The 15,861-nt window shown below is 48.4% G+C and overlaps 1 pseudogene; it reads left to right on the top strand.

Annotated features, from left to right (window-relative positions):
- The window catches only part of LOC107118644, a 40,516-nt pseudogene that overhangs the window by 12,290 nt on the left and 12,365 nt on the right, over positions 1-15,861 (top strand).

Raw genomic sequence — 15,861 nt, forward strand, 5'->3', positions numbered from 1 at the left:
GTAAGCCCCTCTGAGACACCTTTGGGTAGTGAAGGGCTGGGCATAAATCCAATCTCTTCTTCTTCTTCTAATCTGGGAGAGCCGGGTTTGATTCCCCACTCCTCCACTTGCACCTGGCTGGAGGACCTTGGGCAAGCCACAGTTCTGACAAGAGCTGTTCTTGAAGAAGAGCAGTTCCTGTCAGAGCTCTCTCAGCCCCACCTGCCTCACAGGGTGTCCGTTGTGGGGAGGGGAAGGGAAAGGAGTTTGTAAGCCGCTCTGAGACTCCTTTGGGTAGTGAAGGGTGGGGCATAAATCCAATCTCTTCTTCTTCTTATCTGGGAGAACCGGGTTTGATTCCCCACTCCTCCACTTGCACCTGGCTGGAGGACCTTGGACAAGCCACAGTTCTGTCCTTGAAAAAGAGCAGTTTCTGTCAAGAGCTCTCCCAGCCCCACCTACCTCACAGGGTGTCTGTTGTGGGGAGGGGAAGGGAAAGGATTTTGTAAGCCCCTCTGAGACACCTTTGGGTAGTGAAGGGCTGGGCATCAATCCAATCTCTTCTTCTTCTTCTAATCTGGGAGAGCCGGGTTTGATTCCCCACTCCTCCACTTGCACCTGGCTGGAGGACCTTGGGCAAGCCACAGTTCTGACAAGAGCTGTTCTTGAAAAAGAGCCGTTTCTGTCAAGAGCTCTCTCAGCCCCACCGACTTCACCGGGTGTCTGTTGTGGGGAGGGGAAGGGAAAGGAGTTCGTAAGCCACTCTGAGACTCCTTTGGGTAGTGAAGGGCAGGGTAGAAATCCAATCTCCTCCTCCTCCTCTTCTTCTTCTTCCCATTTGGGGGAACCGCTTGGGGGTGGTGCCCGTGGCAGGGCCTCGGCTGGATACCCGGGAGGGAGGCGGGCTGACCCCCCTCTGGAATTCCTTGGCAAGAGAACTGCGACTCCTCCCAAGTCAGCAGCGACCGAATGTCCGGGAAGGTGGAAATGTCCCCTCCCACCCTTGAGCCCAGCTAGTCTCTGCCTGTTGTGGTTTCTGATGTCCAGACTGCTGCCCATTCATTCTTTGTCGAAGGGACCGGCCAGTTCTGGGTCTGTTGGTTTTTGAGATTCCAGAACCCTGGGCCCTGATCTCATCCAGCCAGAAGGTGGGAAGGGGAGAGGTCCAAGGCCAAGTGGAACCCGCTTGATCAGAGCAGGGGAGAAACGCTCCCTGGCAGGAAACCGGCCCCAGCTGAGCTCTGCCGTGGTGTCCTGGTGAAGAGTAACAGACTCTAATCTAGAGAGCCGGGTTGGATTCCCCACTCCTCCTTCTCCACGTGAAGCTGCCGGGTGACCTTGGTCCAGTCCCAGTTCTCCCAAGACTTTCTCAGCCCCACCTACCTGACAAGGTGCCTGTTTTGCAGAGGGTAAAGGAAGGGGATTGTAAATCGGATTGAGATGCTTTAAGGCAGAGAAGAGTGCGATATAAAAACCTCCACATGACCCCCTCCCTCCTATGGTGGTGGGAGCACAGGGGCTTCTGCCCTGACCCAGTGCGGGGTCTGAGGATGTAGGCCGGAGACCAATTCATAGGCGGTGGCCCTGGCCGAAGGTCTCCTCCTGAGTCAGGCAGAGAAGAAGAGGCAGGCAGAACAGGGGAGGGGGTTTCCTCCAGGTGTGTCCAATTCAAGCCACAAAACTATAAATTAATCACCCAAGTGGGAGATTTCATGGCCTCCTTCAGCAGCCTCTTGTACTAGAGAACTTCTGATTCCTCCAGATAACTCACCAGGTCAGATGGGTGCAGGGTCTGGGAGTGGAGCAGGGTCCATTCCTTGGTCTCTTTTCCATTCCAGCTCTTACCACTCTCCCTCGCTGATGTTTCAGATGTGGGGACCATCCCTGAAGATGGAAGCCACAATCCCTGAAGCGGAAGGAGCTTCCTTGGAGCAAGGGCAGGGAGCGCAGGCCATGGAGCATGCCCAAGAGGCCCTCCCCTATGGTAAGGACCCATTGTGCCCTGCGAATGTGACGGGTAGAGAGTTCAAGTCAGGAGAACATAAGAACATAAGAGAAGCCAATGTTGGATCAGGCTAGTGGCCCATCCAGTCCAACACTCTGTGTCCCTGTTAGCCGAACTGTTTTATCTACAACAGCTGGCAGGCTAAATTTATATCTGGATTCTTGCCTGTGTATACCAAGGTCCAACCCACCCCAAGGGTTCGTCAGTGAAAGAGTCGAGACAGGTGTGTTCCAAAACAATCTGTCTTTTACTTAAGAATATATAAACCACATACAGACAAATCAGATTCACACGCACAATCAAACAAGTTCCTCAGAAATACAGGATTAAAAAAATAGTCACTTTAGCATTCACAGGTAGGGCAATGGCAGCCATACTTATCTGTCCTGAAGCTTGCCAGTTCCAATGAAGAATGAGGGTTAGAAAAGTATACTAGGGAGATTGAACACACAGCTAGAAACCAGCCAGCATGTGTGGACCTCTTGGCTAAAGACCAAAGAGATCAAGTAAGGACAAAGGATTTTGGTATAGGAAGCTGGGCATAAGAGGAGTTTAAAAGCAGACGAGGGGCGTTGGGGGGGGGGAAGGCGGCTAGCAAGGACCAGACCCCTGGTCCTTAGCTTTTATAGGTGGATCTTTGGGTGGGTGGCATCTATGCCAACTTGTGGACCTACCTACCTGTAAGTCCGTCCCAAAGCTAACCTCATTGGTGCGTGTAGTGAGGGGTGGATACCTAAAAGGGGTTGGACAATATTGAAACTCTAGATCTAACTCAAGGGTGAAGTGTGAAGGTTTGGTGTCAAGGAACCTCCTTGATGTGTAGATGAAGCTCGGCCTTTCCCAGGTAATCAACAAGGCATCTGGCAGGAAACAGTCAATTCAGATGTAAAGCAGAGATGTGTGATGCCTGTCTTTCAACAGTTCATCAATGGAGGCTGCTTTCAAACCAGTTGTTGTTTTGGCTGACAACAATGGCTATGTGCTTCTTCTTCCCCTCAGGGTAGTGGCTGTATATTTGAAACCTCATCAACATGTAAGGCTTAGCTCAGGCACCATCTATGTGTATCTCACAACGGGTGATTTGTACAGCGTTCTTTGAGCCTATGGGTGTATGTGTGCACAGTCCATGTAGTGTTTGGCAGCAAATATAAATCCATAAAGCAAATATTAGCTTCATTTCTCAACAGTCACACAGTGGCCAAAAATACCAGGTGCCCTCAGGAGGTCCACCAGTGGGGCCAGGACACTTGAAGCCCTCCCACTGTCCCCCCCCCCCAAGCACCAAGAATATAGAACATCACTTGTCCCAGAGTTAGCCAGGTTTTGATCCACAAAAGGACTTGTCCTTTTATCCCCTGATTATTGAGCTTACTTAGGAGCCTTTGATGAGGAACTTTATCAAAAGCTTTCTGGAAGTCAAGGTAAACAATATCTGTTGGGTCCCCCTTGTCCTCTTCTTTGTTCACTCTCTCAAAAAACACTAACAGGTTAGTGAGATAAGATCTTCCCTTACAGAACCCATGCTGAGTCTGCCTCAATAGTTTTTTGTTCAAAATAAATAGTTCTACACACAACAAAGAGTTAATTTGCAGCACTGGATGTCCACTAACTCTGATGCCTCCAAAAGGAGATTAGACAAATTCCTGGAGGGCAATTTTGTTGTTGTTGTTCAGTCACACAGTCGAGTCCGACTCTTCGCGACACCATGGACAATCTCCCGCCAGGCTCTCCTGTCTTCCGCCGTCCTCCGAAGCAATTACTCCGAAGCAATTACTCCCATTAATTAAAAAAATAATATCTCACCTTCCTTTCATAAAAAGAAATCAAGTTGGCGGGGGAGGTAGACAAACCTTCGCACAACTATTCAGTCTGCTGAATAGAAACAGTCAATTCAGGGATAGAGGGAGCCTCCACCTTCTAGGGCAGCAGAGCTCTGAAAACTAGTTTCTCGGGTCCAAAAATATTGGGGAAGTCTGGCTTCTGTTCCTGTGCTTCAAGGGGCCTCTGGCAGGCCGCTGTGGGAAACAGGGTGCTGGAGGGACGGGTGGCAGGCTGTGACCTGGCACCCCCAGGAGCTCTGGGGAGGGGCTTGGGACAGATGTGACGTCACGTGGATGTTGCATCTGGCTGAAAACCCGGTTGGGAAGTGAGCCTGCCAAGAGACACTCTGAAAACTCACTCATATTCCCCTGAAGTCTCCAGATGCGCTCAAGTCACATCACGAATGTGACGGTGACATTTCATGCGACGTCTTTCCCTCCCCGCAGACCAAACACAGGTCTCACAGAAGTCTGGAATATGCTGGCCACATTTATAATCTCTGAGGCTCATGGGTACCCTGTACTTCTCTTCCACCTCTCCCAGTATTTAGTAAAAAGTGTTAAAAAATGTTTTGAGTGTACACAGGGTGAGGTTTCACAAACCTGGGAAGGGGTTGTGTGAAACGGGGGGAAAAGAAGCAAACACCCTTCCTTCCTCCTTTGTTTCAGGAAAAGGCAGTGAAGAGATGCTGTTGAGCCATCATCTTTTCACAGGTGTGGAAACAGCTGCCGTACCTCCAGTCCAGGTAGGAGAGGTGAGTGTTACAGGATTCTGGGAACCCCGAACTGTTTCCCTGGGACCCTCCCATTCCCCTTTAGTTCTTTTCTTGGTTGGGTAGAAACTGGGAAGGGAGTGACTGAATCCATAGAGAGAGACCAGAGTTCTCAAACAAAGCCAGGTTATTTACAATACAAGCTTCCTAAGGACAGAAAGCCCTTTAGCACTTACAAATCTTCTAGGGTGAAAACATAACATTTCCATATTCAGCACAGACTACTTCAACACAAACTTAGTGCACTAGTGTGAAATACACAGCGCCCTGGTCTAGTCAGCGAGAGCAGACAGAGTACTGATTGAAGACTAGCCCAGAGCAAAGAAGTCTTCAGCAATTTCGACCCTCAGTAGCCATAGGTTCAGCCCACATGGATGACATAAGGTTTACTTTTAGCAGAAGAATATCAAAATAAAAGGAACAATATTCACCTTGAACTCATACCCTAGTGACCCTAGGCAGTCAAGGATGTTATGTATAAACTTTTTTGTGAACTGGAAGCACAGACTCCTTCTTCAGCAAGTATGTTGGTGGTCAGAAGCTACAGACCTTCTCACTACGAGTCTTTGACACAGTATGAGGGTGAAGTGAAAGTCCTAGAGAAATAAAAACTATTCTTTTTGGAGCAGAGTGCCTCGTCAGGCTAGAGAGAGGCTTGAGAGATGACAGTAGCTAAGCCTGCAAAGACTTTTGGGAGAGGAATCAAAAAAGAAAGGCCTCAGCCAATCCAGGCTGTTATACAGAAATGCCCCGGGCTTGCTTATTTTTCTCCCACAATGAGATGAGCAGGGGGGACATCTCGGGTCCCTCTTCCTTTCTCAGGGGAGCTTTTGCTCCTGCAGTTTCTACGAGGCGTCTGGGCGAGAGATCCTCTGAACACCGTTCCCTTTACCCATCGCAAGCCAGACATCTTGTTCCTTCCCAGACTACTCCCTCCCGGGGTGCCATCTCTGCCTGTCGGGATCTCTGACGAGGGAATCCGCTTTTCCTTTCAGGGTCCCTTTTCCTTTGAGGAGGTGTCCATCGATTTCACAGAGGCAGAATGGGCCCTGCTGGATCCGGGACAAAGAGCTCTGTACAGGGAAGTCATGCTGGAGAACTATGAGAACGTGGCCTTTCTGGGTAAGGATCCTTCCTTGGTGCCAAAGGTGCAAATTGCTGCCATTGTGAGGAGGCATGAATCAAAGTATTGAAATGCAGCAAGAAAATATCAAGGCATAGTACCATGGCATAAGCATAAATTTAGCCTGGGTTCCCTCTTGTCTATATGTGTATTACTAGGAATAAGGCTCATTGTGGAAATAAATACAACGCGCTCTAGAAGGAGGCTCTGGGAGAGTGCCCCAGCCTCAGTGTCAATTTTTGGTGGCGACCTCAGCAGGGTATAATGACACTGAGTCCAACTGCTACCTGAAGAACAGTTGTAATTTTGAGTAATCTCCAGCCCTCACCTGCACATTGGCAACAATGGTTCACCAGGAGGGAATGGCTCATTTGGAGGGTTGAGTATGTGGCACTGTACCTGTTTGAGGTCCCACCCCTCCTCAAACCCCACCCTCTCCAGGCTCCACCCCTCAAATCTCCAGGAATTTTCCAACCTGGAATTGGCAACCCTATCTCCTTTCCATCCAACCATCAACCTACCTTTCTCTGCCCCTCTGACTTCAGCTTTCCATCTCCTCCCCCTCCCTCCTGGAGAGCAGTTGTAATTCTGTGATCTCCAGCCCCCACCTGGAGATTGGCAACAATGGTTCCCCATGAGGGAATAGTTGGTTTGGAGGATGGAGTCTATGGCATTGTACCTGTCTGAGGTCCCGCTCCTCCTGAAACCTCACCCTCTCCAGGCTCCATCCCTCAAATCCCCAGGAATTTCCCACCTGGAGTTGGCAACCCTATCTCCTTCCCAGCCAATCATCAACCCACCTTTATTTCCCCCTCACTCTTCAGCTTTCCACACACCCCTCACCTGCAGTCTCTACCGTGCGCTGAAGCCCTGACTGCTATGTCACATTGCCTGTCATACAAATCCGGAGGCTGCAACTGGTGCAGAATGCTGCGGCCAGGCTGTTGATGGGTCTCTCTAGAAGGGACCATATTCAGCCTGTGCTGAAAGCGCTGCACTGGTTGCCAATAGCGTACCGGATCCGCTTCAAAGTGCTGGTTCTTACCTATAAAGCCCTATATGGTCTGGGTCCAGCCTACATGAGGGACCGCCTTTCCCCGTATGTTCCCCCAAGAGTGCATTCCGCCAGGCTTCCAATTAGGGCCGCCACCGCCCCCCCCGCTATATACCATGATGTGGGGGGGGGGTGAGGGCCCTAGGAGGGCGGGAGCATCTGTTTAATATTTATTGCGCGGTGCCTACTGGGGGATGTTTGGGTGTGTGGTCTCCCCTCTCTGATTCTTTCCGGAATGGATGTAGCTTGAGCACTTTATTGTTTTTATTATCGTTATTGTAGTTGGGTTTTTAAATTGTATATTGTGGTTTTTAAAACCTATTATTGTATTGATGTTTTTATGAGCAAGTTTCTTGCCGTGTAAGCCGCCCTGAGCCCTTCGGGGGAGGGCGGGGTATAAATGTAACAAATAAATAAATAAATAAATAAATACGGGGGCCATCTCAGCAGGATATAAGGACACAGAGTCCACCATTTTCTCCAGGGGAAATGATCCCTGCCTTCTGAAAAGCAGTTGTAATTCTGAGTTATCTCCAGCCCTCACCTGGTGATTGGCAACAACAGGCACTATGGGAAAATGTATTTTACCTCAGGACACATTCAGTGCCTCACAATAGCAACAGCAAACTGTTTAGAATGTTAGAGGCATAATTAAGAAAAAACAATAAAAACAACTTTTAAAAAAAGACTGTTAGAGGCAAAGGCCCATCAGGCCACATGTGCAAACAACCTCTGTGTTTTGAGGCAAAGGCCAATCAGGCTGCATATGCAAACGACCTCTGTGTTCTGACTTTTCTTTGGGGGGGAGAGGAGCAGCAAACTTTTTAGAATGTTGGAGGCTTCTCTAAGAGGACAAATACTATATTATCAATATTGTTATCGGTGGCAAGAACCTTAATAGCATATTATTGCCCACTGTAAAAAACTGGAGGAAAAAACCTTGGGATCATTTTGTTTTAGGGAAAATAGCAGAAAATCCCTACCTAAAAAACTGAACGTCAAGAAGAAATTTTTAGGGATACATGGTATCCAAATCCAGAATATTTAAAGAAACACCAAGTTATTCATAGCAACAATTTGTATGATGCCTTGATATATCTTTTTTAAAAAATCCTTTTTCTTTTTTGTATATCTTATTGACTTACCTGTAAGAGAAAACAAACAGTATTAGGGTTAAATAGTACCATATTATTTTAGGATAGTAGACTGTATAGCCTATAAGTAATACTTAAGAGATAATGTTTGTTCATTTATTATGTACTGCCTGAAAGATACATCACTTATTCTCCATCATTTGAAAATGAATACATAATAATAATTAAAAAAGAATGTTGGAAGCGAGACTCAAGCAACGCAGCCAGTGGATAGGGACAGCTTCTGACTGACAGATCAGGGAGCCAACTGATTTGGGAGTGTGGGGAATGTTCAGGAGAGTCCATGACCAAAATACAGTTATATATATAAGGAGAGATACTTTCTACCTCCTATGGTCAGGTGGTTTTAATGACCCAATCAAGGGTCCTCCTTGATGGAATTTTCCAGAGGCAGCACCCTCCTAATCCCCCTTCCCTCCTGGCTACACAACTGGATACAGGTTTTCATGGTTAAGCAATTACTATTAACCAATGACTGCATTCTTGAGTCCAGCCTTGACAAAGATAACGATGTTAGCTGCAGGGAGACTCAAGTCACAAACATCTGCAACTCAGAGTAGGCCACTTAATAATCATGTAAACCTTTGGGGGAACCAGAGGGCTTTGCCACACAGAACTATTCCTCATATACTGGTTGGGATTGTGGGCTTTATCTTGACTATGGTTTCATCCTTCCAGAAGAATTTTTACTCTTCAATTTCTTTCCTTCCCCATATAAGAATGACCATTTTCTGTCTCTTTCTCTCTGTCTTTCTGCAAACGAAGGCAGGACTATAAGAGAGACTACGGTGGAGACAGACAATGGCCTTGCATCTAAAAAAAGGCTGAGGATTTCCTCAAGACAATCCCAAGACCATATTTCCTTCCCAAATGAGCTGGCTGAGAGTGAGTATCCTTCACAGTTATGTCACATGAAAGGGCAAGGAAGTTCCATGGGGGATTTCTGATTCACTTCTGAGCAACTTTCGTACAATCAAGCAGCCCACTGGGGAAGGGGGGAGGGCCTGAAATCTGGAGGCTCAGAAGCTCAGCTGTGGCTCTTGAGGGGGTGAGATATCCTTGAATACTGGATATTCTGGGTAAAGGTGGAGGGGTAGTTAAGATCAGCCACGGTAGATAAGGCCAAAGGGCCGTCATTCCTTTTCGACCACAGTCACATAGATGCCTTTGGACCTTACCAGCCCTCCCAGGTGCTAACAGGATCGTTCTATTTTTTCCAGCAGAGGATGATCAGAGGAATGAAGAGGGCAAGGAACTTCATCAGCAAGTGCCAGATAAAATTAAAAATGAAGGCTTGAAAGAAAATGTCAGCAATCGAGGTGGACCGATGAGAAAGAACGGTGGTCATATGGTTGAGAAGAGAGATGGAAGACAGCATAATGTACATATTCCAACGCACGAGATAATGAAGGCAACTAAATCCATTCAGTGTGAAACGTACTTCAGAAACAGATCACAGCTCTTTGTACACCAAAGAATACACAGAGCTGAGAAGCCTTTAGAATGTTCAGAGTGTGGAAAGAGATTCAGTCACAGTGGAAATCTTCAACTTCACTTAAGAACCCACACAAATGAGAAACCTTTTGAATGCTCAGAATGTGGAAAGAGATTCAATGACAGTGGTAGTCTTCAGAAGCACCGAAGAACCCACACAGGGGAGAAATCTTTTGAATGTTCAGAATGTGGAAATAGATTCAGTCAGAGTGGCCATCTTCAACAGCATCAGAGTACCCACACAGGGGAGAAATCTTTTGAATGTTCAGAATGTGGAAATAGATTCAGTCAGAGTGGCCATCTTCAACAGCATCAGAGTACCCACACAGGGGAGAAACCTTTTGAATGCTCAGAATGTGGAAATAGATTCAGTCAGAGTGGCCATTTTCACCTGCATCGAAGAAATCACACAGGGGAGAAACCTTTTGAATGCTCACAGTGTAGAAAGAGATTCAGTCACGTTTGTAGTCTTCAACGGCATCAGAGAACCCACACAGGGGAGAAACCTTTTGAATGCTCAGAATGTGGAAAGAGATTCAGTCAGAGTGGCAGTCTTCAACTCCACCAAAGAACCCACACAGGGGAGAAACCTTTTACATGCCCAGAGTGTGGAAAGAGATTTAGTCGGAGTGCCCATCTTCAACAGCATCAGAGTACCCACACAGGGGAGAAACCTTTTGAATGCTCAGAATGTGGAAAGAGATTCAGTCGGAGTGGCTATTTTCAACAGCATCAGAAAACCCACAGGGGAGAAACCTTTTGAGTGCTCAGAGTGTGGAAAGAGATTCTGTCGGAGTGGCCATCTTCAGCTGTATGAAAGAAACCACACAGGTGGGAAACCTTTTGAATGCTAAAAGCATGGAAAGAGACTCAGTCAGAGTGACACTCTTCTACTGTAACGAGGAACCCACACAACGAGAAACGATGTTAACTGCTTAGCCGTAAAAGGAGCTTTTCTTCTATTTCACACCTAAAAGACAACCAGAGACCATATAAAGCATTGAAAAGATATCAACTGCTGTAAGAAGCTTGGATCTACACAGAAACCTTGCGATAATGGGGAAGATATGTTATAAATTCTCAGACTGTGAAAAGAGCTTTATCCAATCTTCAGGTTCCTTAGAGAATCTATACAAGGTTGAATCTTTCCTAGAGCTGGTTCTGATGAGGTTCTTCAAAAGCTCTGGCACTGGAGTTTGAGAAAGGCTGAGAATGTATTTACACAAAGAAAGGCCTTTTTAGTTTTTCCCCTCCTCTGTGAAACTTGCTACTTCAGGTTATCTGCCATTTTAACTCTGGCATCTTCAACACTGGCAAAAACTGTTCCTTTCCCAAATTCTACGAAGGAATAGACAAGTTGAGAGGGTAACAGATCTCTACAGCCTCTCTCCTACTGGTTTAACCATAGTGTCACCAGCCGGCCTCCTTAATTCACAGACATTTTATGTGACAATCAGTTCTAGAGAGGCATTTCTCAACCCTAATCCCTCCCCAGTCCAGCCTGCTGTGAGCTTTTGGGGAAGTCTCACCTCTTTGAAACTCAAAGCATTCTGGTAGTAGGATTAATTTGGGGTGAACGGAAAAGGTTGTGTCCCCTAACTCAACAACTCAGTAAGTTCTAAGGGGTCAGACCCCCCCCCCCCAACAATAACCAGTATTGTGGACATGGACCAGTATCCATGGAGTTGGTGGATGAACCTTGTGGGGCATGAATTCCCTGATCCAAGTTGTCTTTCCCACCCCCAGATTCTTGTAGAGAGAATCAGGAGGGAGAAGTAGGATTCCCTCCTCCTGCTCTGAATGACACCACTGCCACCACCCGTGCACATGCTGGAAATGACTAAGCCCTGGGCCAAGGCGTCGTCCCCCCCCATCTTCCTCCTCAGAGCCTTCCCTTGAATTCCTCCATTGAGATTTGGCCTTTATGGCACCAACTGAGAAAATTCTCTTTCTGATTCTTTACTTTATTTTGGTGAGGTATCTGCATTAGAGTTGGTAACAGGCCCGAAGGGGGGAAAATATCCTCCCTCATTCCCAGAGGCTTCATGTGTGTGGAAATGGGTATCTGAAGAGATAAATAACATCCCATAATGCCTCTGTTAAAGGGAGAGCACACTTTTTCCCTCTAGGCAATTGGCAACCCTTGATTAATTGTGTCTTTATGGCTCAGAGAAAACAAAACTCAGCCAAGGAAGAGTCACAGCTCATTGAAGATATTATTGTTTGTATCAGGTGATTAGACTTTCTATTAATTTCGCTAAAACTAAAATTGTCCGTTTTGGTAAGTCATTCAGGAAGTTCAACTGGAACATTAAAGGAAATGCCATACATCAAGTTAAGAACTTTCAATACTTAGGCATTGTTGTTGTTCAGTCGCACAGTCAAGTCCGACTCTTCGCGACCCCATGGACCAGATCACGCCAGGCCTTCCGGTCTTCTGCCGTCCTCTGAAGTTTGCTCAACTTCATGTTCATTGCATCTATGACACTGTCTAACCATCTCATCCTTTGCGTTCAATCTTTCCAGCATCAGGGTCTTCTCCAGTGAGTGCTCCCTTCTCATTTGGTGGACAAAGTATTTGAGCTTCGGTTTCATTATCTGGCCTTCCAGGGAACAGTCAGGGTTGATTTCTTTTAGGATTGACTGATTTGATCTTCTTGCAGTCCAAGGGACTCTCAAGAGTCTTCTCCAGCACCATAGTTCAAAAGAATCTATTCTTAGGCATTACCTTTTCTTATAATTCCAAATTCTCAGCACATCAGTCCTCATCAGCTAACCTGGCAGAGAGAAGTGCAAATGCCATTCTTAGATTATTTAGAAGGAAAGGTGCAGGCTTTCTCCCCATGGACTTAAAAACCTTTCAGGCAAAATAATTGGCTCAACTCCTGCATGGCTCATAAATTGGACTTTCTGCCAATCTAAAGACCCTTGAAAGGGAAGATGGGAGCAGCAGAGTCACCAGGCGCAGGAGTCCCAAGCGGTGTGGCTCAAATGGAGGTTAAGAGTCGGACATTCTGTGGGGTTCCACCAGGGTTTCCAGGTCTGGGTTGGAAAACCCCTGAAGACTTTGGGGGTTGATCCAGGAGAGGGCGGGGTTTTAGGGGGGAGGGGCCTCAGCATGTTCCAATGCCATAGGGTTCGCCCTTCAAAGCCGCCATTTTCAAAAGAAACAAACCCAATAACACAATCATGCCACATCACAAAGAAGACAGATCACACCACAAGCAGAATACCACAAGGCAAAAAAAGATAGGAAAAGGTGCCAGCAGTCACCCCATTACTGCCACAGAGAGTGCTTCAGAGGATGGTGTGCAGGTCCCAGGTTCATGTTTTAAAAGCTGCCTGGGGGATTATGGACCATTCACACACTTTCAACCTTAACATACCTCATAGGGTAGTTGTGCGGATCATACGGGGGAGAGGAGAATGATGTCAGCTGCTTTGGTTCCCACTGCAGGGAAAGACTGCCCTTTCCCTAGGCAGAGGCGGGGGGGGGGGATGTAAACCTAAAGACAGACAGGCAGATAAAGTAGGCTGATGGTTGCCTGGAAAGGACATAGGGTTGAAGCCTGCTGAGGGTGGGGTCTGAGGAGGAGGAGGAAGAGGGGGACCTCAGACAGATACAATGCCATACTCCCCACCCTCCAAACAAGCTGTTGCCAGTCTCCAGGTGACAGCTGGAGAGCTCTTAAAGCTCTGGTGCTAATTCAAAGTGTTGCATTCTGGCAGGGGAAGCTGTGAGTGTAGAAAATGATTTATCGACAGAGTCGTGTTTTGGAAAATCTTTAGGAATTGTTTGGTGCATTTACCATGGGGCACCCACCCAGAGCCTCTGGTATTTTCTCACTCTGCTGGCATCAAAACCAATTTAAGGCAAAATAGAGATATGGAGACTTTTCCATCCTTTGCATCAATTTGTCTTTGTTGGCAATGGCAACCCTAGGCCTGCAAGCACTCTCAGGGTGACTTCATGCCTCCAGACTGGCATTGCATCACTAGACCTGGCTGCTTGCTCCTGTTCAGCAGGAGCATCCCTATGGAAGCTGCCTGGGTGATTTCGGACCAGCCACAGACTTTCTGCCTAACCTACCTTACAGCGTTGCTGTACAGATCGCAAAGCCAAAGAGAATGAGGTAAGCTGCTTTGCTCCCCGCTAATGAGACAGAATTTTGCCTAGAGACTGCTGAGAGGGAAGGAGATAAAGTTGCCAGCTTTAGGTATGGAAATTCCTGAAGATTTGAGGGGTGGAGCCTGGGTAACAATTGTTACCACTCTCCAGGTGAGAGCTACAGATCACTCAAAATTACAACTGCTCTTCAGGTAGCACAGATCAGTCCCTCTGGAGAAAACAGTGGACTCTGTCATTATACCCTGCTGAGGGCGCCACAGCAAATTGACACTGTTTGCCCAAAGCCAGAGCACTCTCCCAGAGCCTCTTTCTAGATCTCGTTGTATTTATTTCCACAACGGGCCTTATTTCTAGTAAAAAGATAAGACAGTTAAAATTCAGTACAATCAGGATGCAAGAATAGAAAGTATTTATTGAGAAGGTATCTTGAGAGTAAACTTTCCCAGAATTGGGTTGCAAGGCTTGGCCCTTCTGTCGCCTGTCTCTAGAACCCTCCCTGGTCTCTTCTTTCCCCACTTCAGAACCAAACCAGAGCCAGGACTCTAATCTGGGAGAACCGGGTTTGATTCCCCACTCCTCCACCCACAGCTGCTGGATGACCTTGGGCAAGCCATAGTTCTGGCAAGAGCTGTCCTTGAAAGGGCAGTTTCTGTCAAGAGCTCTCTCCACCCCGCCAACCTCACAGGGTGTCTGTTGTGGGGAGGGGAAGGGGTATAAATCCAATCTCCTCCTCCTCCTCCTCCCAGGCCTTGCTGGGCCTCTCTAGCAAACAGCTCGTTTTTAACCCTTTCAAAACTGCAGGCACAGGAAAAAGGCTTCCTGTCCAAGGTGGGGATTTCCCTCTTTCTCCTTCTGTCTCTGGGGCTGCAAACGGAGAGTTTATATCCTGGGGAGGCAGCCAGCCCTTGAAGGGTGTGTGTGTGTCCAAATCCAGTCCTCCCCCACCCCAACTGAGTTTGAGGGCCTTTCTAGGAAGTGGATGAAGAAGGGGGGTGGGACCCAGCTTCAGCCTCCTTTGACAGCACAGGATCCTCTGGGAGGAGCAAGCAGGCCCAGGAGGTGCACAGGGCGTTGAGGATGGCAGCCTGGCTGGAGCTCTTCCTGGACAGAAGAAGAAGAGATTGGATTTCTACCCCACCCTTCACTATCCAAAGGAGTCTCAGAGTGGCTTACAATCTCCTTTCCCTTCCCCTCCCCACAACAGACACCCTGTGAGGTAGGCGGGGCTGAGACAGCTCTTGACAGAAACTGCTCTTTTTCAAGGACAGCTCTTGTCAGAACTACGGCTTGTCCAAGGTCATCCAGTAGGCACAAGTGGAGGAGTGGGGAATCAAACCCGGTTCTCCCAGATTAGGTTTACAATCTCCTTTCCCTTCCCCTCCCCACAACAGACACCCTGTGAGGTCGGTGGGGCTGAGAGAACTCTGACAGAAACTGCTCTTTTTCAAGGACAGCTCTGACAGAACTATGGCTTGCCCAAGGTCATCCAGCAGCTGTGAGTGGAGGAGTGGGGAATCCAACCCGGTTCTCCCAGGTTAGAGTCCGTGCACTTAACCAGGACACCAAACTGCTGGAGAGGAGGGGAGGACACATTTTGCATTTGTCTGCAGCACCGAAGGGGTTCCTCCCCCGTTCAGTCCTGCTGGGTTCTGGACGCCTTGCAGTGAACAGCTCTGCTTTATGCAATGATTTCAGGAACTCTCCACAAGGGCAAGCACCGGGGCCGCCGCCCTGTTTGTAAGCAGGCAAACGCCCCACCCCGCTGCTGATCCCAAGGCTGGGCTGTTGACATAGCCCCGCTGCTTCTCTGCTGCTCCGCTCCGGGATCCTGGCCGCCTATTCTTCTGGGGTGACAAGTCGGACCCGTTCCAGGTACTCGTCCCGGGATGACTCCGGCTCAGCGGGCGACGCCCACCGCGCAGGGAGGGTCGGAAGCGAGGAGGAGGAGGAGGAGGAGGAGGGGCTCGCTCGCTGCTCCTCGCGTGTGCAGGCGCCTCCGGGGAGGGGGGTTGCTTCCGGACTGGGAGGGAGAAGCGGTGCAGCCCAGGCGAGGACGCGGGGAGGTCTCCTTATAAGTAAGTCATGCAGGGGTGCAGGAGAATAAGCGTTTAGCTCTTGGAAGGGAGGGAGGGAGGCGGGGATCGTGCCAGGCCGTGGGTCTCCTGGGGTGGCCACCCCCCGGATGGCAAATTACTGGCCACTTTTTTGGTTGGGGGGCGCAGTTAAGTAGTAGGATTTCTGCTCCCCAGACTCGACGGCTGGGAGGGCGCTTCGCTCAAAGGCGCCGGTGGCGGACCCGGGCTTTGTTCAGCCCGACTCGGCTCCCCCCC

The sequence above is a fragment of the Gekko japonicus genome, unplaced genomic scaffold (genome assembly GCF_001447785.1).
Source record: "Gekko japonicus isolate JY-2015 unplaced genomic scaffold, Gekko_japonicus_V1.1 scaffold3786, whole genome shotgun sequence".
Lineage (NCBI taxonomy): Eukaryota > Metazoa > Chordata > Lepidosauria > Squamata > Gekkonidae > Gekko > Gekko japonicus.